The sequence below is a fragment of the Microtus ochrogaster genome, chromosome 1 (assembly GCF_000317375.1).
Source record: "Microtus ochrogaster isolate Prairie Vole_2 chromosome 1, MicOch1.0, whole genome shotgun sequence".
Lineage (NCBI taxonomy): Eukaryota > Metazoa > Chordata > Mammalia > Rodentia > Cricetidae > Microtus > Microtus ochrogaster.
The window spans coordinates 20,012,519-20,034,499 of NC_022009.1; the positions used below are offsets into that span (position 1 = coordinate 20,012,519).

At 43.0% G+C, this 21,981-nt stretch overlaps 1 protein-coding gene across 6 annotated transcripts in view; it reads left to right on the forward strand.

Moving 5' to 3' along the window:
- Positions 1-21,981, forward strand: part of Sipa1l1 (signal induced proliferation associated 1 like 1) — a 287,022-nt gene that overhangs the window by 51,445 nt on the left and 213,596 nt on the right. For 5 of the 6 annotated variants that reach the window (XM_005343301.2, XM_013346036.2, XM_026779932.1 and 2 more), the window contains one exon: positions 13,274-13,340. The exons of the other annotated variant lie outside the window; for it this stretch is intronic. The gene's annotated coding sequence lies outside the window, so the exon portion shown is untranslated. The remainder of the gene's footprint in view (positions 1-13,273; positions 13,341-21,981) is intronic. 6 annotated transcript variants of the gene reach the window in all.

Consider the following 21,981-nt stretch of genomic DNA (forward strand, 5'->3'; position numbering starts at 1 on the left):
AGGCCAGCCTGGTCTACAAGAGCTAGTTCCAGGACAGGAACCAAAAACTACGGAGAAACCCTGTCTCGAAAAATCAAAAAAAATAAAAAATAAAAAAAAATAAAAAATAAAGTAAGCTTTATTGACAAGGTTCAAAAAGGCCATTGAAAGTTGAGTTCCTTTCTGATATGCTTTTGTGACTTCTGGATGGCTTCTGACAGTATTGAAGATGACCAGTGATCAGGCAGATTTTATCCTGAGAAGAACAGCTTTTGAGAACAGTGTGATTATTCATTGTAAGGTGCTATGAGTTCTTTTTTTCCTATTTTGTGCATATGTGTGTTAATTTGGCTGCCCTTCTCAGTCATTTCCATCTTGTATGTTGAGCCTGCAGCTGTCAGGCAGGGTTTCTCACTTGAGCCCAGAGCTTGCTGGTTGGCTGGTTTTGCTGGTTAGTGCTCTGAGCATCTGAACTCCGTTCCTGACACCTGTTCATCCTTTATACATTGAATCATCTCCCTGACTTAGTTGAGCAGTTTCTTACAAGGACAACAGACCACCATCTTAGGTCTCCAGACTAGAAACTGCCTTCAGCTCCACTGCTCTCAATGTGTGGTGTGGTCCCTTCCTTCCTTCCCCTCTCTCTCTCTCCCTCTCTCTCTCTCTCTCTCTCTCTCTCTCTCTCTCTCTATTTTACTCAGCTATACATTTTTCTCTGCTCCCTTTCTTTTCTCTCCTCTTCCCTTCAACCCTCTCCCATGATCCCTATGGTCCCAGCTTACTCAGGAGATCTTGTCTTTTTCTACTTCCCATGTATATTAGATCCATGAAAGTCAAATATAGTATGTACTACTCATAAGTGGCTTTTAGACATAAAGCAAAGAAAACCAGCCTGCAATTCACAATGCCAGAGAACCTGGGCAACAGTGAGGACCATTTATCTTTCTTAAGTCTGTCTTTTGTTCCTCAGCCTCAGTCAGCCTCTGTCTCTCCCACCTGGGAAACAGCAGCTCAGTGCTCTCATAGTAGTGCTGAAGGGTTTTCTGTACTCTTTGTAAATCCAAGTATGCATGTGTGTGCACACTCAAGCACCTGATTGTGACAGACCCTAATAAGCCTCCGGTCCTTTCCCATTTCCTGTATGCCAGACTGAACTCAGCCGATTGTTTAAAAACTAGGTGGGATGGGTCCACCGTTCTACCACCAGCCCTCAGTCCACCTTTTCTTGCTCTTCCTGTTGGTTACAGCTAATAAACTACTTCCTTGCTGGTTTGGTTGTTAGTTGTGCTTTGTTGGTGTCATTTGCTTAATGAAATACCCAGATTTTCCTTTGTATGACATCTTTTTACCCACAAAAGCCACTGTTTCATCTCACTTGTGCATTGGACATCAGCACACTATGAGATGGCAGAGTTTACATTGTTCTTAACTAAAATTAGTTAATTAATTAGTGTGTATGTTGCACACATGTGAATGTGTGAGTGTGTATGCCCATGCATATATATGCAGAAGCCAGAGGAAGATGTTGATGTCTTCCTCTCTCAGTCTTAGCCCTGTTTCCTTGAATCAGGGTCTCTCGCTGAGCTGGAAGCTCTGTTTCATTGAGACTGGCTATCTGTCAAGCTGTCTGGATCATCCATCCCTGCTCCATAGTGCTGGGATTACAGGCACACACAGCCTGACTTTTTACATGGGTGCTGAGATTCAAATTTAGGTTCCCAGGCTTGCAGAGCAATCATCCTTACCCACTGAGCTGTTTCCATATCCCACATTGGAGACTGAAAAGTTTTCATTGCATTTACTTATTTCTTTTGTATATGTGTAGGTGTGTAGGTGTACTGTCCATGTGGAGGTCAGAGGACAATGATAGGAATTGGTTTTCTCCTTCCATAATGTGGGACCCAGGGTTTGAACTCAGGCTGTAAGGTTGGCCACAAGCACCTGCTGAGCCATTTCACTTGTCCCACATGGGGATAAAAACTATTTTATATTATTATTATTGCTATTTTAGATTACTTATTATTTATATTGAAGCAGGGTCTCTCTGTGTAGACCAGGTTCTCCTTGGATTTCTGATCCTTCTGCATCAGTTTCCTCAGTGCTGGGTGGGATTGTAGGCATGTGCCACCACAACTGGCCTGGTTCCTGTTCTGTTTAAACAGGTCCTTACCAGGTATGACAAATCCCTGCATGGTTTGTGGGCTAAGTAGAACTAGATAGCTAAAAGGTTCAACCAACACTGATTGGTTGAAGATTATTAGTTTTCAATGTAGGTATTGTTTGTAAGCTCTGAATGTGTGCACATGGAATTTAGTTTTCACATTCATCCCTAAGAGCTGAGCATTTGTTTTGCATTAGTAAGTGTACTTGTTTATGCTTCATCCGTTTGGTAGAATTACAATGCTGCCAAGCTTATTTTATGCCTCTGTATTTAGCAGTGAGTATTCATGTTATACACACATCAGCAACAACTCTGAGAGATGAGCCTTGCTGTGCAGGCAGTGGGCACTGTTTGGATGCTGAGGTTGCATAGTCATCTTTGTATCCAGTGGTGTTGTTGCTGTGGGCATCTGGCCCTCTGCTTTATGAAGGAGGCAGTCAGTGCTGTATGACAGGTATCAATGGATAGTGAGTCCCTGTAGAACCCTGGGGCTCCCCTTAGCAGTTTATCTGTGGTTCTCAACACAGAGTTTCCATGGCTTGATTTTAAAACAAGTTTCCATAATTGATACTCTGCTCACTCAAACTCCACACGCACAGTAACCTTTAATGCTTTCATTCTGTCTTTTCTCCCCGATTGCCTTGGTTTTAGCTATCACCTGCACACCCACGCTAGGCATTGAGCTCAGGGCCTTGCACTCCTTGCACTTCTTAAACTCCTTGCACTCCACTGAGCTGCAGCCCCCGCCTCTACTGTACTGGAAATCTCATGTCCAAATTGTTTTTCCTGGATCCCATTGAGCATCCAGCCTTTGTGTTCTCTGCATTCCTTGAAGTTGTTGGATCTCCATATACTTGATTTGGATTTCACCTTTGTGGTGGTTTGAATAGGAATGGCCCACATAGACTCACGTTTTGAATGCTTGGCCCATAGGGAATGACACTGTTAAAGGTGTGGACTTGTTGGAGTAGGTGTGTGTGGCCTTATTGGAGGAAGTGTGCCACTGTGGGAGTGGACTTTGAGGTCTCATATGCTCATGCTATGCCCAATGTGGGACTCAGTCTTTACTTCTGCCTGTGGATCAAGATGTAGAGCTCTCAGCTCCTCCTCCAGCACTATGTCTGCCTGTGTGCTGCAGTGCTTCCCACCATGATGATAATGGACTCAATCTCTGAAACTAAGCCAGTCCCAATTAAATGTTTTCCTTTATAAGAGTTGCCATGATTGCAGGGCGGCGGTGGCGCACGCCTTTAATCCCAGCACTCGGGAGGCAGAGGCAGGCAGATCTCTGGGAGTTCGAGGCCAGCCTGGTCTACAAGAGCTAGTTCCGGGACGGGCACCAAAGCTACAGAGAAACCCTGTCTCGAAAAAAAAAAAAAAAAAAAAAAAAAAAAGAGTTGCCATGGTATGATCATTGTGTCTCTTCACAGCAATAAAACCCTAACTAAGACACTCTTTTTGACTCCTGGGTTAGTTTACATCTCTTTAAAGGAAAGGTTAGTGTTGGTAGATCTTTGGAGATTCAGGTTTCTTTGATCAGAGTCTTATATCTGGTAAATGTATAAAATGTTTGAATTAAAGTAAGTTCTTAAATAGTTGGACTTGAGTTAGGACCTAACTTGTTGGGCTGTTGAGAGCGCAGATGGATCCCCTGGCCAGGGTTGCAGTCACTTTGGAGAATAGGGAACTGACTTACAGCTGAAATAGGTTTCTGCCCTCTGTGTGTGACCACTCCCTGCTGCTGGTACATTCTGATGCACATGCAAATTCTGCTCTTGGTCAGAAGCTTCTGCTTTTCTAGTTTTCATGATGTCATTAACTGGATGTTTCTGTGGTCCTAGAGAGAGGAAGAGAGAGAGAGAGTTGATTATCTGTTAGTGCTATCCACCCCATCTGTTTCCTGTGTATGACAAGAATTTCTCCTCACTGCCACTTGCCCATGTGCCCAGATGCACCTTATAGACGCGGATGCGTCTTTCAATGTGGGGACCACTGAGGACTCACTTTCTAAAAGTGTTTGCCTTCTTCAGGCTGTAAGCTTGCTATTGATGTGTCTTCTAGTCACCTTAAGTCCAAAGGAGATTTTCTTGGCCTGACGGTAATGGCACACTAGAAAGCCCATGTCATCCTGTGTTCGTATTGTTCTAGTGTGACTTTATAAGAGCTCTTTGGATTTGGCCAAATTGCTTTAGTCAGGTTCCAAAGAAACTCAGGACAAGGCTCAGTACTTTTGGCTCCTTCTGCCCCCTACTAAACCTTCAACCCAGGACCTGGACTTTGCTTCCCTTCCCTCAGCTTCTCTTTCCTATAAAAACCTGCCATTTCAGCCATGTGATCTCTGGCTTTTAGTCCACTTGCCTTCTCTTCTCTGTCTCTGCTCTTCCCCGTTTCCTCTCCCTCTCCTCTCATGGCTCAGCTCAGTCTGGACCTTTCCAGAGGCCTTATGCTGAATATCTCCCCTGCCCCAGGGGAAGTCATGTCCTCATTTTCATACAGCTTAACTATTTTGAGTCTGTTTTCTTTAAAAAAGAGAATCACAGCTGTTAGTCACCTTAACAGGGATGTTATGGGGATTCAGTGAAGTAACAAAAGGCATTCATCACTGTGCTGGAACCAGTAGAGATGAACTGTTAGGGTAAGAGACTGCTGTATAAGGGCAAGGGTGTTGGGATGGAATGAGCTTAACTATCTTGGACAGAGTTTAAAATGTCACGATTCTTACCTGCATCCCCTTGTAAAGTGGAGTTGTTGAATGCCATTTCCTTGGATTGTCACATTGATTGCATGAGGTAGAAAGTATTATGTGTCTGACTTTATACACACATAGTAGCTGTCTTTATAAAGGAAATTACGTAGTTGGAAGACAGATTTAGATTGTTGACTAAATTAGCATCAAGATGGAAGCTTCTGGATACACTAGGTTTGATTTGTGCTTGTTATCATTTGTGGAGGTATGAGAAGAGTTTGGTGGCCACTGGTGCTCCTGCCCCTTTGTCACGACCACCCTCGTCCCGCAAGGATGACGCGACCACCAGAGCTCTTCTCACTGCAGTTTTATTCCAGGACTTTTTACGCTTCTCTCTCTCTTCCCCTCTCTCTCTTCCTCTCTCCTCGGGCAAACCTCTCCCAGCCCTTAAGTAGGCATGGGCTGCCAACCCCGAACTGCCAGGTGGGCACTGCCCATAGGTTCACGCATATGCAGGCAGCTGATAATCATTGCGTGATCATAGCATAGGTCAGGCCTTAGCCATCTCAGGAGTTGATTATACATCTCCATCAGGTGTGACACCACGCAGCTCCCTACACCCCTTCAGCTTAGGACTAGGTAGCCAGCCATCTTTTGCTTTTCTTGTCTTTAAGATCTATTTTACTTTTATTTATGTGTAAAATGTGTTTGTGTTTGGATGTGTACACATTGAGTGCGGGTGCCTGTGGAGTCCACAAAACAGCCCTGGATCTCTGGAGTTAAAGGTTGCTCTGAGCTGCTGGATGTGGGGGCTGGGAGCCAAACTCCAGTCCTCTGCAAGAGCGGTAGGCGTGCTTCACTACTGAGTGACCCTCCAGCTCCAGGGAGACATCCTTCACATCACACAGGAGACGCATTTGCTTTCATCTAAGTGTGGAGTGGAGACTGCTGGGTGTAATTCAGCAGGGGACTGTGTGCTCAGTTCGTGTCTCGCGTATGTGGGTTATAGGTTGTCTGTGTCTGTGCCTTTTACCCTGTGCACTTTGGAAAGTTCCAGCCTTCCATGTACTTCTAGTTTTTAGAGGTACCGGCCCATGCAGTCCCACCTGTTTTCTGTGTGGGTTCATGTGTGTATATGTGGAGCTTGAAACGGTCTGTAAGATGCAGTCACACTGCTTTTTACCTTTCGCTTTCTTCTCTCTGCATGTCACAGCGAGTGTCATTTCACTAGTCTAGACTTCACTGTCACAGTAAATCATAGAAGTAGTGTCTTGACTAAAAGCTCTAAGACTTGTGGGATGGTAGACCAGTATTCTGGCGAGCTCTAGCCAGCACTCATGCTGCCTGCTTGCATGGACTCTGTGCTGTAGTCTTGTTTCCCGAACTTTGCCCACACTGTAGATTGGCCATTCTTCCCTGCTGTGGTCCAGTGGGGACTGTCAGGCTCCTCTTTGCAGTCCACATGACACCTCTTTCCCCCCTAGTGTTCACACCATGTGCCCACACCACTCTGCAGTGGCCAGATCATGTATTGGCTCACTTGAAGTCAGTAGGGGCACAAAAGTAATGCTTGTGTAACTTGCTAGAAGTGTGTTAGTTCCTGCTTTAGAGACTGGCACTCAGGACTATAACTTTCTAAACTTTGCTGTGGTGACCTGTGTTTTTGTTTTGTTTTTGTTTTTTTTAAGAGGCCAAAAAGTCTTAAACAGACAAATAAAAAACTATTATCAAGAGCAGGAAAAGGCAACTTAGATTTTAACTGAGACTTTTTTTGTTTTTGTTTTTGTTTTTTTGAGACAGGATTTCTCTGTGGTTTTGGAGCCTGTCCTGGAACTAGCTCTGTAGACCAGGCTGGTCTCGAACTCCCAGAGATCCGCCTGCCTCTGCCTCCCGAGTGCTGGGATTAAAGGCGCGCGCCACCATCGCCCGGCTAACTGAGACATTTTTAAGTCTGTCTAGAAGATATTGAAAGCAATAAAAACTATTAATTTCTTTTCAGGTTTTTTAGAGGCAGAAAGTTTTCCTAATTTTCCTTTTTTTTCCAGGAGAAAGCCTTTGTAGCCTCCTTGCACTGTGTTCTTGAGCGAGTGCCGCTCTCATGACTGGTAACAGGTATCCTTTCATTATGGGTTCTGTTACCTTTAGTATTAAAGGCACTGCTACTTAAACTCTGCCATTTGATCCTTACAGTAATCTTGCAGTGAAGATGGAGATTTTCTGCATATTACTGAGGAATTTCACGGTGTCAGTGATTGAACAGGGCCTCCAGCTCCTTGGTCCTTGACATGTCATTGAGGGTGCTTTCTTGTGCTGACATGGAAGTAATTTTGGTTCTTAGTGTTGCCATAATCTTTCATTTATTCAGCAGAGTTTTATTGCAGACACAGTCTTCCGAGAGTAAATTTTATTGGATAACTGAGCTGGACTAGACCACAGGGTATGGAATGTGATAGAGATGTTCTAAGAACGGTCTGCACATTCCTCTTGCAGATGGGTCGGATTGGTCCAGGTTTTGTGCATCTGCTCTGTCTGCCTATTTACAGGAGGAATTTTCTTTGCTTACTGGCAGTGAACCCAGACTTGTCTATACCCTAAAGACCTTTCTGGAAATGAAGCACAGAGGACCACTAGCAGCAGCTAGCTGCCCAGAGTCTGACGGTGTCTTTCCTGCCCATGCTCCTTCCCATAGACCAAGACGGGTGCTTAGAGACCCATCCTCTGTGACCTCCCCCTGTCTCCCTCTAGAGAGGACCACAGTCCTGATTGTGGGCTTAAGATTCCTTAGCTCTTTCAGCATCTTTGAAGAAGACATTTTGGATTGGACTATTTAAGCTCTGAAAAATTAGTATCACAATATATGTAGACCACACCACCCCATCCAGGCATTTAGAGTGCTGGCTGTTTGTCTGGTCTTTGCTGATAAGATGAATCTATAAATGTGGGGCCTCATATTCTCTTTTTCCTTTCTTCTCTGAGGGGACTGGAGTACCAGTTTTTGTCTAAGGGTTTTTTTCTTGCTGGGTTTCTCCCTTACAGACCCCTCAGTTTGAGAAAATAGACCTTTCCCCTCACTGCATTGTAGGTAATAAGAAATGGTGTCACCTGGCACATGATGGAGGAATGACATCTATAAATAAATATGGAGGTCAGTGAGCGCCAGTTGTACCACTATCACACAGAGGGGAGAGGAACAGTAGGGTGGTGAACCTGAGGTGTTCACTTAGAACTTAAAGTGTAGGCAGGAACTCGTGGTTTTCAATGGTATAGAAAAATCAAGAAACACAGAAAGAAATGTGTGTGTCTCTGTGTATATAGTTCTCTTCTCTTTGAAGAAACACGGAAAGAAATGTGTGTATATGGTGCTCTTCTCTTTGAAGGCCCGGAGACAGCAGTCATCCTTTCTCAGAAAGCATACTGCACCCCCACATCTTGGCTTCTGAAATGCCATTTTTCTCACTAATCACTATTTTTGGACTATAAATACTGAAAGTTTATTAAGAAATAAAGTACCTATGGAGTCTTATTTTTAAAGATGATGTGTTTATTTTTATTTTATGTGTACAAATGAATGTCTGTATGTTCATTTGTGCATCACACGTGTTGGGTACCTACGGAGGTCAGAAGAGGGCATTCTTTGACAATAGAATCATGGTGTGCATGTGGAAATGAATCCAACAAGTGCTCTTCACCAGCAAGCCATCTCTCCTGCCCTCTGTATGGTTCAAAGGGTCATCCCACTAAGTAAGAGTCATGAAAGAAAAGAAGGTCACTTTATTGTGTGGAATTCTGACAGATACTACCTTAGTTAAGCAGTGAGTTAACATTGCCATAGTGTGGAATTCTGACAGATACTACCTTAGTTAAGCAGTTGAGTTAACATCGCCATATTGTAGACATGATCTGAAATTGTGTTCCACTGACAGAATGAAGTTAAAGGAGCTCTTGTTGTATAGTATTCCTGTAGAAAATATCCATGACCCTAACCATAAGGACCATCAAATTCATACAGTTCAAAGAGACACCACACAAGCTGGCCAGGATTTTCTTGACTGCCGTGATCACAAGGGGCAAGAAAACTGAGAATTCTTCAGATGGAAGTGTTACTATTGAGATGAAAGCAGAATGCAGTGCAAGGTCCTGGATTGGATCCGTTTACTGAAACAGACATTGTTAGCATAGTTAAAGGGAGACAAACATGGCCTTTCAAGTAGATCACGGTGTTTATATCAGTACTGTATTCTGAGTTGTGATAGTCACAACTATAAAAAATTTATAGGCGAATGCTCTTGTTTATAGGAAGTGCTCATTAGCCTTTATAGGTATTGACTCTCTGGTCAGGTGTCTAGGGAAAAAAACTATTTCTACTGTGCCTGCTTCTTTTTGTAGGTTTATTTGCACTTATTGAGTAAAGCAAGGCAAAGCCCTTCAGTTGTTTGAATACCTCAGAATCATTAGTTCATCACACAAGCCATTTCCAGAACTTGATAGGCTTGTCTTTGCTGGGAGCTGCCCTGCCATGCTGGTTTCCTTCCAGGTCTCTGTCTTTGGGTGTGCAGGTTTGCCAGCAGTTACTGTAGTCTCACTGTGCATTCTTTTATGGTCATGGTTTTTCTCCTTCTCCTGGGTCTTACCTTTGTGGAAGCTGCTTCTTTGAATAGGAAGTGCGGTTTTATAGAAGTGACATCATCACAGTATAGACAGAGATAATACTGTAATTTAGCTTACTTTGCGTGTGCTGTTTTCTCCTGTTTGCTGATGGGCTGTTGAGTCAGTTTCTGTCTCTATCACAGAGCATTTAACTTCACTCCTGAGCATATCTCAAGTTGTGAGTTTGTCTGTGGGTGTGTGCATGGGTGCGCACGTGCCCTCAGAGACCAGAGTCTCAGATTCTCTCAGAGCTGAACTTACAGGCAGTGACGAGTTGTCTGATGTGGGGCTTGGAACCAAACTGTGAGCCAGTTTCCAGCCTGAGCTTACATTTTACGAGTGCTGGGCCAGTTGGTTGCCTGTCAAGACTGAAGGCTTTCCAGAAAGGAGGTGGGGGTAGAATCGATGTGAAGGTGTGCCAACCCATTAGAGTGTGTTCAGATTTGAGTGGGCTGTCTTCATAGCTCTAGGACTTCTTAGAGTGTGTTCAGATTTGAGTGGGCTGTCTTCATAGCTCTAGGACTGAACATTTTGGGAGGGAGATGATCTCAGTTTAGAGATGTGTGTGTCAGGTAGAATGTGGGAATTGGGCAGAAGGGTCATGGTCACCCATAGCCGCCTTTCTCTGAGAGCTTTACTTTAAGCGGACTGAGATTCTTTCTGCCTTTTCTCTAGTTTATAGAAAACCGTTGCTAAAGACATGCTGCCACCCTGGCCGCCTCTCCGCTGGTGAGACTGAAGCCTATCACAGGTCCTGTTTTCCTTGGGTAGGCTGGAGGACAAGCTTCTCTGTGGCCGCCAGACTGGCTAGTTTTTGTAGTTCTTCGAATGATCAGGGAAAAGCGCTTTAACAACTCAGAGTGCTAGTTACATTGCGCTCGGTGACGCCCACACACACAGGCTTTTTTCCAGCTATTTCCCCCCCTTACTGCTTTTACAGTGTAGGTGGCCTTCTCTGGATTGCTTTTGACAGGAAATTGAACAACCTTTCTTTTTTGGAACAGAATTGCTGAGAGTGGAAAAAACAAACAACAAAAAGAAGTGTTTGTGTTTGAGATTTTATTATGAGTTTGATTTAAAGAACAATTTAAGTCCAGAAAAATGGGAGTGGGGGTCAGGATTACATTGCAAATTGCACTGCAGTTCCTGAGTCTCCCTGTTGACTGCTGGGCCTCACCCTCTGGCCTTCCTTCTTGCTCCTCTTGCTTTGTCTCTTCTTGATCAGGAAGTAGGTTTGGACCTGGTCTGTTTTTCTGACTCTTGATGGGACCTTCCTGTTGTCTTTCTTGAGCAGTGGAGGTGTGGTGGGCTCTTTGACAGGCTCCTTGACTCTAGGACCCTTGTTGGCCCCTCCACATCATGCTGCCTTAGGGTTCCACACCCCTCAGAGACACATGGTGAAGGCCTGGTTCACCCCTTGTCCTGAGGTGTGGGTGGGAGCTTCCACCACCTACCACAGTTTTTTCTGGGAGCCCCAGACTTTCTGTCTCTGGGGCTGTGAGAGCCTCGCTCCACTCACCTCTCCTGGGCCCTTGGTTGTGACAGTGCTTGAGTCTGCCTTGGGCAGTTTGCGTACATCACTGAGGATTCTGAGGCAAAATGCAGTCTGTAATCAGAGTAGGTCTGGTTTGCTTCACCTGGAACTCATGTCTAGTTTGAAAGGAGCAGTTCTGTTGGAATCCGTGTGTCCTACGTCACATTCTCTTCAAATTGGCATGTTTGTTCGTGTACCCATGTGGTTCACCAGTGCTAGTCAGCTGCCAGGTATGCCCTGTTTATGCAGTTAGCTAGTTATAGCTCAATTCATTAAGACTATCAAAACAGAGCGTCTGTTTTGAGAGTTAATGGCTATCTTTCCTCATTCTGTGGGTGTATGCTGTACTGTGGAGACCAACCTTGAGTAAACAACATATCTGCTGTCTGGGCTGTGTGACTCAGAGTCTTCCACTGGCTCTTTCCCTCCCAGGTTACATCTAGAACTGTACCTTCTGGCTGTGACAGCCCAGGAAAGTCTTGCTGCAGCTCCCTCCCCAGATCTCTCCTGCCTAGCACAGGGCATTGGTCCTGGGTAAATCCTGTTTTGAATATAAAATTGGAGTAAGTTTTAAAGTGTTTTTGTGCTTGGCTGAATGAAGGCTGGGATTCTCCAGTGCTCAGGGGGACAGGCTGGAAAGAGAAACCTGTGTCTCCCCAGGACTAGGGGTCACATGAGTGAAGCGCAATGGTTGTTATTACTGTTTACCAGCTTCATTCTATGTGACTGGGAAAAGAGTTTGAAGTAGGGTTTAACCTCAGTAAGTGGGAAAACAAACCAAAACAAAAACCACAATACCTTTCTTGGGAAGCTCTTATGAACATAGTTTAATTCAACGATTTTTGGAGATTGAAACATTTATTCCAAATTCTCAGGACCATTCATGGTGGTGTACAACATGAATCCCAGCATGCAGACACAGGCAGATCTGATGAGTTCTAGGCCAGCCTGGATGGAGATCTTGGCTAGCCTGAGCTATCTAGAAGTGCTGTCTCAAAAGACAACCAAAACAAAACACTCCCTCTGTTCCAACTACTGTTATTGAACATGAATTTGTGCTTTTTTTATGAGTACTACATAGACACGTAGCTTTCATAGGAAATACTTTATGATGGTGGTTGGGAGCTTATTGTCTGTCTCAGACAAGCAGTTTTGGAATTGTAGAGTTTGGGGCCTGGAGAGATGACACAGTGGCCAAGAGCACTGGAAGTTGTTCCAGAGGACTCAGGTTCAGTTTCTAGCACCTGCGGCCCTCTCTAACCAGTTCCAGGGGTTCAGTGCCCTCTTCTGGGCTCTGCAGGCATTCAAGTGATGAGAGACGTACCAGTGTACAAAGCACCCACACAACATAAAATTTAAAAGCAAAAATGAATTGTAGAATTACTTTGTGTGTATATGTTGGTGTGTGTGCGTGCATGTGCATACCTGATTGTCAACTTGGTAACATTCTTCAGGAACTCTCTACCTTGTTTTTGAGACAAGGTCTTTGTGGGACTTGGGATGATGATTAGCTAGCCAGTCAACTCACCCGCCTCTCTTCCCTTCCTCCATTCTGGAAGTCCAAGCAGATGCCACCATGTCTGACTTTTATGTGGGTGCTGGAACTTGGATTCTTAGTACTTGAGTGGCAAGCACTTTATTGACTGAATTGTCCCCTCAGCTCCCAGGATTGTGGAAATTCTAAATTCTGCAAGCTGTCTGTCTGTTGCTATGGAAGAGAGTTTCTCAGCCACATCTTTATTTCTCCTTTGGGCTGGGGGATGTGTGGTCTAGCACCTTCCCTGGTTTGTACCCGTTAGATGGCAGTAGTATGTCTCCTTCTCTGGTTGTAACTTCAGGACATAGAATTGCACCCTGCTGAGGATCACTGCTTCAGAACAGTACTGGGGGTGTGGGGGTGGAGCTGGGTTCTCATAGGCAGTGGGATGCTGGCTTGGGCATTTTCTTCTAGGGGGCTTCTTATAGGTGCTGGTCCTGAGTTTCTCCCGGATGTTCTGAGCTGGTTGTCTGTGATGTGGCCCCGGAATATCCATCTATCTGTCTAGTCAGGTTTAGGAGTCAGTTCTTTGTGTGGGAGGGGCTGTCGTTAGCCCAAATTTAAACAAATAGAGCTTCACATAAAGGTTAAAATTAAAAGAGGCTTTAAATTATGATTTTATTAATATTGCTCTTTTGGGTCCTTTACTTACTGTGAGGTACAGTTGGCATATTTTCCAAAAATTGAAAGTAACTATTACACTAAAGCTCACAATTGTTTCTAATCTAGGTTGTGAGAGACTGCCCCAAGTTGAACTCAAGAGCAAGATTTACTGCAGACTTTGAGGTGGAATGAGGTGAGTGGATGGATTGTCACCAGGTTGTGTTGAGGGAGGGAGTCTCACTTAGGCTCTGGTTTAGAAGGCCACTACTTACAGCAGTTTTGGCTTACCTAATGTGAATTTTGTGTGTTTTCCTGCTGGCTTTTCTGTTTGCCATCTTCTTTTTGCCGATTAGGAAAGGAGAAGCAGAGGATGTGAAAGCCTGCAGAGTTCTGGTCCTTGACTTCTGAACCCAAGCAACTCTCTGGTAGACCATCTCTATCAGACTTACTGGGGCTGGGAGTGGGGTGGGGGCTGGATGGCTCTCAGTGTCCTACAGTTCAGGTTAACCCCTTCTTCTCCATAGCCCATCTAAGTAGACAAGCAATAGTGAGAAACAGAAAAAGGAGACTTACTCAATTTGGCCACAGCACGAGGATTAGGCTTAAGCAGATCACAGGGAGGCTTGAGGGAGCCTTCCTGGGGAGTTAGCTTATTTTGCGTGGTTCCCTGGAAAAGATAGCGATAGTTGATTTTAAGATTATCATAAATAAGTTTTCACTAGGTAAATTAAATCTTTAGTTCAATAACTCATTAGACCTGCTTCTCAGTAGAGACTCAGATTTAGTATAGACTTGCTGTACTATTTCAGCAAGCATTCCAGACCTTTAAATTAATTGCAAAAGGGGGATGCTGTAGCGAAAAACAAAAAAACAAAACCAGCCTAAACCAGAGTGAAAGAGTTGCTTTCTCCATTTCCCAAACACAACAGTAAATAGAGCTTTTAAATTCAGATAAACCCAGTGACTTGGGGTTAAGTAGTCTCTTTGGTTTAGTTACTTTGTACTTGACCCTGATCTCAGACAGGTGCTGAGACAAAGACCTTTGAGAATGTTCGTGTCCGCTGCTTTGTTAGGAGAGAAATGACTCAAGGAGTCAGCTCCTCTGCAGCGCCTGGTCCAGGAACAGTCGCGGATATCTGAGATCTCACCTCTGGAACCTTTGCTCAGAGTTCCTGGCTTCTAAAGCCCGCTGGGTAATCGCAGCACTGCTTTCAAAGTGGCTTTCTATTTCTGACCTTCCTTGAATTTCAGGAGAGAAATAGGGGAATAATTATCTCTGAAAGCGTCTTTAAAGCTCTTTAGGACATTCTTGGTCTGCATTTATCTGGGCATTCCTAGTTGCATACTTAATAGAGGCAGAAGCTAGGGAAGTGTTGGATCTCTAAAATTTCTAGCCATCTGAAAAGGCCATTTTTTGGTTATTTTAATTTTATTATGATTTTTTTTTTTTTGAACACATCTGAGAAACTGTGTGCCTTTTGAAAACAGCATCTTTTGGAGGCGCAGGGTTTTCTGGAAGCAGGTAGCCTTCAGATCCGATACTGAGAGGGGAAGGAAAATGAGAGCAAGCTGCCCCCACATATGTGGATTCTACCACCAGGGTTTCACACACCCAGTATGAGAATCTGTGAGAGAGATGGCACCTGTTCTGAAATATACGGACCTTTGCCTGACTTGATTCTCCAGATGGTACCAACTGCCTACATTGCATATATGTTGTGGTGGTAGGCATTGTTAGCACACTAGAGATGGTTTACAACAAGGCTTATATGCAGGTGCCATGCCATTTTATTTATTATCCTTATTTTTCTGTTTATTTTTTATTTTTTGAGGCAGGGTTTCACTCAGTTATGTAGCCCAGACTAGTCTTGAACTCATGACAAGCTTTCTGCCTTAGTCTCCTGAGTCCTGGCGTTACAGACATGAGCCAGCACATCTGGGTTGTATTCCATCTTTTTATGTAAGGTACTTGAGCATGTGGGTTTTAGAGTCTGGGAGCTCTGGAACCAGCCTTTCCTTAGGCATCCTCTCACCTTGATCAGGTCATATTGCTTTTTAAGGTTCACCCTTCTTCTCCCAAGTGCTTTTCTACCACTGAAGTGTGTATCTCCTCTGAGCACTCCTCCATAAGTAAAACTCCTAGTTAATAATCATGGCTTGGACAACTTTAGCAGACTTCTGTCTAGTTAGAGCTGGGAAGCCAAGGCCTTTTCCTTTGGACTGAGTTGCTTAGTTTAGTTATTGGAGCCACAGGGCACCTGGACTGCTTGTCTTAGCACCAGTATCTGAGGAGATGCTGGTCTGGTCTGTCTGCTCGGTCTGGGTAGAACAGTATTTTTCGACCTGTGGGTTGTGACCCTGTCACAGGGGTTGCATATCAGATACCCTGCATATCAGATGCTTACATTATGATCCATAACAGCAGCAAAATTACAGTTATGAAGTAGCAACAACAGTAACTTTATAGTTGGGGTCAGCACAGCCTGAGGTTGCAGCATCAGGAAGGCTGACTGAAGGTAGAGCTATCTTCTGGGGCGTGCCTCCTCACTGAGATCTTAGGTAGCAGAGAAAAGCTGATTGAACAGTTTCTGGGGCCCACATTCTTGGCCTCCAGGTGTATCCCTTTTTCCTGAGAGTGATCTTCCTAGTGAAGGGCTATGTAAATTACTGGTGTGCCTCTAGAAGGCCTGACACAATCTATATAAACTTGTCTGTGTACTTTTCTGGATACCTTATGAAGTACATAATATTGCTACTATTAAAATTATTTGTGAGCAGTATTATTTAGAATATAAATATTGACTTGAGTGAGCATATCCTTTTCTTTCCTTTGAAAAGCATCTTTGGTGTAAGTACTCAGCCAGAAGCATAGCATGTGTGATGCTCATTGACTAAATTCTGTGCTTTACATATGAAACCTTTCTCACAGGTCCCCCCAGTCTTATCTCTTTGCTGTGGCCCTTTCTTATGTGGGCAGTCAGGTTTTTGTAGGTAACTGAAGTATTGCTGAAGTGTTCCTGCTATTTCTCTTAAACTTACTTGCATCCCAGCCACCTGCTTCTAGTGAGGAGTGGTAATGGAAATTGAAAATCTCTCCTTTTTTTCTCTCCCTGAAAACCCAAGTAGCAAGGATAGCATTGGTTACATTTTCCCTGCAGCACATTCCCTAGCCTTGTTCTTACTGAAGAACACTTAGAGCAGGAGACATGCAGAACTGCACTGGAGGGCGGAGACATGCTTTTGGGCTGAGGAAATAGCTCAGTCAGTTTGAACTCAGAACACACATTAAAAAAATAGGTGTGGTGGCACACACTTGTAATTCCAGTGTTGAGGAGGTGAAGACAGGTTCTTGGGGCTTGTTGGCTGGTCAGTTTAGCCTAATAGGTGAGCTCTGTGTTCCAGGGAGAGACCCTGTCTCAAAACCACAAGGTGATGGCTCCTGAGGAGAGGAATTACACTGGAAGTTGATTTCTAGCTTCCATGTGTACCTGGATATACACATATGCATGCACACATGCACGCATATGCATACATTTTTGCTGTCTTATGGGACAAGCCAACCCTTCAGGAGGTGTGAGCAGAACAGGGAAGCGATTCTTGTTGGCACATTCTTCTATACACTTGTTGGGTTAGGTTGACAGTGGCAGGAGACCCAGCCTGAGATGATAGTGCCTTGCCAGGCCAGCAATACAGACAGTAGTGCCTGGAGCTGATTTGGTGGCTGGAAACCTCCTCCGTTGCTGCAGCCTGTGGACTTCTCACTGCCCCTTCTTGGCCTCCCCTGTGCTGTGTGACTTCCTTATCATTGGCAAGTACATCTTCTTTAGGACAGATGGGAATAGATGTTTATGTCCAGCAGATTCTCCCTAAACTGAGAACCGATCAGGTACACAAACAAGACTTTGAATATTTTAAATATTTTGCTCTACTTTGCAAAGGCTTGGTAATGTTCCTCCAGCAAGCTGCTTGTTTCATAGTGGCACTGAAGGCGCAAGGCAGATGCAACAAGATGAACAAGACAAGGTTTTGTTCCTTAAGTGCTGATGGTAACCTAAATCGTTGAAGATGTGTAACAGCAAAGGGCTGACTGTAGAGACTTCTTATCTTTGGGTGTGAATGATTGAGTCCAGCTCAGAGTAGCCTCTTTATGCTTGTGTATTGTTTCAAGCCCTGTCGTCCCCCCCCCCCCCATACCAATTCTGGAAAAGAAGATGGCATGTACAGCTTTGCCAAACGCTTTTCATTCTGCTGATAGGGCCCTTCCCGTCTACTAATGATGCTGTTGCCCTTTTCTCTTTGCTAGGACCAGCTCATTTTCACTCGTTTATTTTCTTGTCTTTATGTTCTATAGACATAAGAGCAGAGCTTCCCACGTCCAGTAGACACTAGGCTCTTCAGTTTATACTGCTCATAGAGTAGCCCATTACAGGAATTTGAATTAAGTTGTTTTTGGAACGCTGTCTGCTTAAAAATATTTGTCACCTTTTTTGGGCAGAGATTGGTATGAAGATGATTATATTGTAGTTTTTTTCCCCCTCCCATCAGTGTTTTCATTGTATCGCTCAGGCTGGCCTTTAACTCATGATCTTGTTTTCTTAGTCTTGACTTACCTTTTTTGATTATCTAGTAAATTTGGAATTTGCATTCTGGGCTTGGTGGCTCCTGTCTAATTGCAGCATCCAGGAAACTGGTTAAGATCCCTACAAGTTATGGGATACAGAGTGAATCCCTGTAGTATTTCTGTATTAGCTTCTCTTAAAGTTGTTAGTAGGATGGTTTTGTTTATTTGTATTTTTTTCTTTTTTGGCTTGGAAAAAAGAATATTTGTGTAGGGATTACAAGATTGATAATGAATTACATCAGTGAGGGCTTCTTGGCTGTTGTATTATTTCTTGCATTTATTTTCAAAACTGTTCGAAGAACCTTATATCGTGATCCCTTATCAGATACAATTTGCACGAGTTTTCTCCCATTCTGTGGGTTGCCTCTCTCCTCTGTTGGTACTCTCTCATGTACAAAAGTGGGTTTTTATGATCCCTCTTACTGTCTATACTGCGGTATGTTGTCAGAGGTTATTGCCAAATCCTATGCTATAAAGCATTAACCTTTTCTTATCTTAAGGGAGTTTTTTAGTTTGGGGTGTTGCATATGAGTCTTTGACATATTTTAAATTAAGTTTTCGTAAATGGAGTTCCCCTTTCATTGTTTTGCAAGCGGATAACCACTTTCCCAGCAGCACGTACTGAACAAGACTATCATGGAACGATCTCAGTAACCTTGGTGAGTTATTTGGCCATATCCCTGAGGGTTTGTTTCTAGGTTTTGTGTTCTGTCCTATTGCTTTTTATGTCTGTCTGTATACTACTGTAACTACACTATTTTAATTGTTGTAATTTTTTTTCTTTCTTTTTTCCCCCTTCAAGACAGGGTTTCTCTGTGTAGCTTTGGAGCCTGTTCAGGCTGGCTTTAAAGGCTCAAAGGATCCGCCTTCCTCTGCCTCTTAAGTGCTGGGATTAAAGGCTTGTCACCATTGCCTGACTGATTGCTTAACTTTCTAATATAGTTATATAGTTTGATACTAGCAGACGTGGTTCCTTCATCACATTTTTTAATTCAGATTTTTTTTAGATCACTTTGGCTATTTGGGATTTTAGGATAAAAACTTTTTTTTTTTTGTAGAAAATACCATGGAATTTAGATAAAGATTGTGTTATATTTGTAAATTGCTTTAGGTAATCTTAACAGCATCATATCTTCTGATTTGTAGACATGGACATGGGGAATGTTTCTCTTACATCTTTTGTCACAGTTTTACTTCTTTGGTTAAGCCTGTCCCTAAGTACTTTTTCTTTGACTTCAGTGTGTATAGAATTATATTGGCAATGTTCTTTTCAGGATGCTCACTGCCCTGTGTAGTGATTGTGCACCCTGCCAACTATCTGAGTTCATGTATTGATTGATTCTGTTTTATTTTTGTGAACTTCTGGACTTGACATGTAATATCTGCAGATGCAGGAGGCTTTAGTTTTTCTTCCCGACTCGAATGTTCGTTTCTATTTCTTGCCTGAGTGCTGCGGTTAGACCTTCTGATACCATATTGAGTAGAAGTAGGAAAGTGGCCATCCTCACCTTGTTCCTGGTTTTTGAGGAAATGCTTTGTCATCACTGATGCTCCCTGTGGGTTTTCATGACTTTATTACATTGGGTGGTTTCCTTCTATTGCTAGTTTGTTCCTTTTTTTTGTTGTAAGGGAGTATTGGGCTTTGACAGTTACTTTTTCCCTCTGCATCACTTGAGCTAATCATGGAGGCGTGTCTTATTGCTTTCTGTTGATGTGGTGTATTGCAGATTGATTTGCATGTAGCAAATACTGCATATTCCAGGAATAATTTTACGTGGTCTCCTGTGTATAATCCTCTTAGTATACTGCTCAATTTAATGTACGAGTGTTTTGCTGAGGATTCTTGTTATCCTCAGCATTAGAGCTCTGGCCTAGAGTTTTATTACAGTGTTTTTGCTTGGAGCTGGTGTCAGGAGGATGTGACCCTTTTAGAATGTGTTCAGAAGTGATCCCTTCTCTTCAGACATTGGGATGCTTGAGGATTGACATTCTTGGTATTATTTTAAATGTTTACTAGGAAAGCTATTAAGTTAAAGCTTTTCTTTGTCAAGAGATTTTCTGTGATTGGTCTCCCCTCTTCTCTAGTTACAGGATTGTTAAATTTTTGCTTTTTTTTTTCATGATGTAATTTCTGTTCATTTTTGTGTTCTTAGAAAATTTGTCCGCTTAATGTAAGTTATCCTACTTGCCAGCTCTCTTACAGTCCTTGTTAGTTCTGTGGAAAAGTGATAAAACGTCCTTACTCTTGTTTCTGATTTTAGTAATTGTTTATCTTCCTCTTTTTGACTTACTACATCCGCCTAAACACTGGTGAGTTTCATTGAGGGTTTTTTCCTCCCCAAAGAATAAACTTGGTTTTCCTGCTTTTTCTTAGTGTTTTTTCCTTCTTTCTGTTCTATTTATTTCTGATTCCATCTTTGTTCTTTCTCTTACTAGCATCTGTTTAGTTTCTTGTCTTTCTGGTTCTGTAATTTACAGTTGATTCAGTGATTTGGAATTTCCTTTACGTGGAAGCATTGATTGCTGTGTGTTTCCCCCGAGCCCTGTCTTTGCTGTAATACCGTATGGTTCAGAACATTGTATTTTATTCTCTTGCTTCAGTTGTCTGTTTACTAATGTATTGTTCAGTCCCTATGATTTTGTGGTTTTCCTGGTTTTATTTCTGTAACTGACTTCTAACTTCTTTGTGTTGTGGCTGGGGAAGTTACTTAGCGTTTACAGTTTTGTGATCTTGTTCACAGTCTGGCTGTCGTTTATCCTGGGTAGTGTTGGAGAAGCGTGTTCGTGCTCTGCTTGCTAGTGTTCTATTTACAGTGGGTGTAGCCAGTTACTTACATTTCCTTTCTTGTATTCAGTCCAGTTGTATCTGGTATTGAAAGTAGAGTATGAAAGTCTAATACTAATTGTAGAACTATTCCTTGTTTTCAGGTTTTTAAAACATGTTTTGGTGACCTGCTTTTAGATAGACAAAACTTGCTGTATGACTCTTTACAATGCACATGTGATTAAGCCTGTTTCATCAGGTGTTAGGTGTCATCATTGCTGTATGACTCTTTACAATGCACGTGTGATTAAGCCTGTTTCATCAGGTGTTAGCACTCACCCTGCTTTCTTTTGGTAACAATCTATTCTGTCTTTGGAGCTGAAGTGAGTCTCTACAGATTGCTCCTATTTTAAAAGATCCTTTATGCTATTTTCTGTCTTTGAATGGAGAGTTGAATCCATTTCCGTTTAAAGTCATTATCAATGAGGAGGAAGTCTGGGCATGTGGGCTCGTTTCTCTGTGTCTTGTAGCTGTTTTTGGTCCTTGTATTACTGTTATTACTGTCTTCTTCTGTGCTTGATTATTTCCTCCTCCTCCTCCTCCTCCTCCTCCTCCTCCCCTCTTCCTCTTCCTCCTCTTCCTCCTCTTCCTCCTCTTCCTCCTCTTCCTCCTCCTCCTCCTCCTCCTCCTCCCTTTTTCCTTCTTCCTTCTTCTTCTGCAGCTGAATCCTTTAAATTCTTTCTTATTTTTTCTTGTGTATGTTCTATAGCTATTTTCTTTGTGTTTACTATGGAAATTACCACTAGCATCCTAAAGTTCTAACATCCCAATTTGGATGTATACACATTAGCTGCTGTTCTGGGGTGTCTTCAGAGCCACTGTCAGGGCATCAGCCCTTTGTACACCCCAGACTCAAACTCCTAGTGAATTAATAAAAGTCTAGTACACTAGTCTCTGAAATCATGTATGAAACACGTGTGCAGGCAGAACATACAGCTTTTAGACCAATTCTATTTGAAAAAGCATTGGCCTGAAATCAACTAGAAACTACAGTAGTAAATGGTGGCTTAAGTGGTAGCTTTTTAATTTGCCCATGCGTTTTTAATCTTTACTGTGATGTTTATGTCTTAGAAGTTTCATTCTTTCAAAGAGAAGACTGGGTTCTCACTGTGTAGTTCAGGCTGACCTTGAGCACTGTACTCTCTTTATCCCAGAGTGCTGTGGTTGTGTTGGTCTGTGTTGTGGGCATGGCTGGAGGACCCTTATGGTCTAATGCACTTTCCTCTCACCTTGCGAAACTCTTTTTCTTTTCCTTTTTCCTTTCTTTTTTCCTTTTCTTTCCTTTTTCCTTTACTTTCTTTTTTCCTTTCCTTTCCTTTCCTTTCCTTTCCTTTCCTTTCCTTTCCTTTCCTTTCCTTTCCTTTCCTTTCCTTTCCTTTCCTTTCCTTT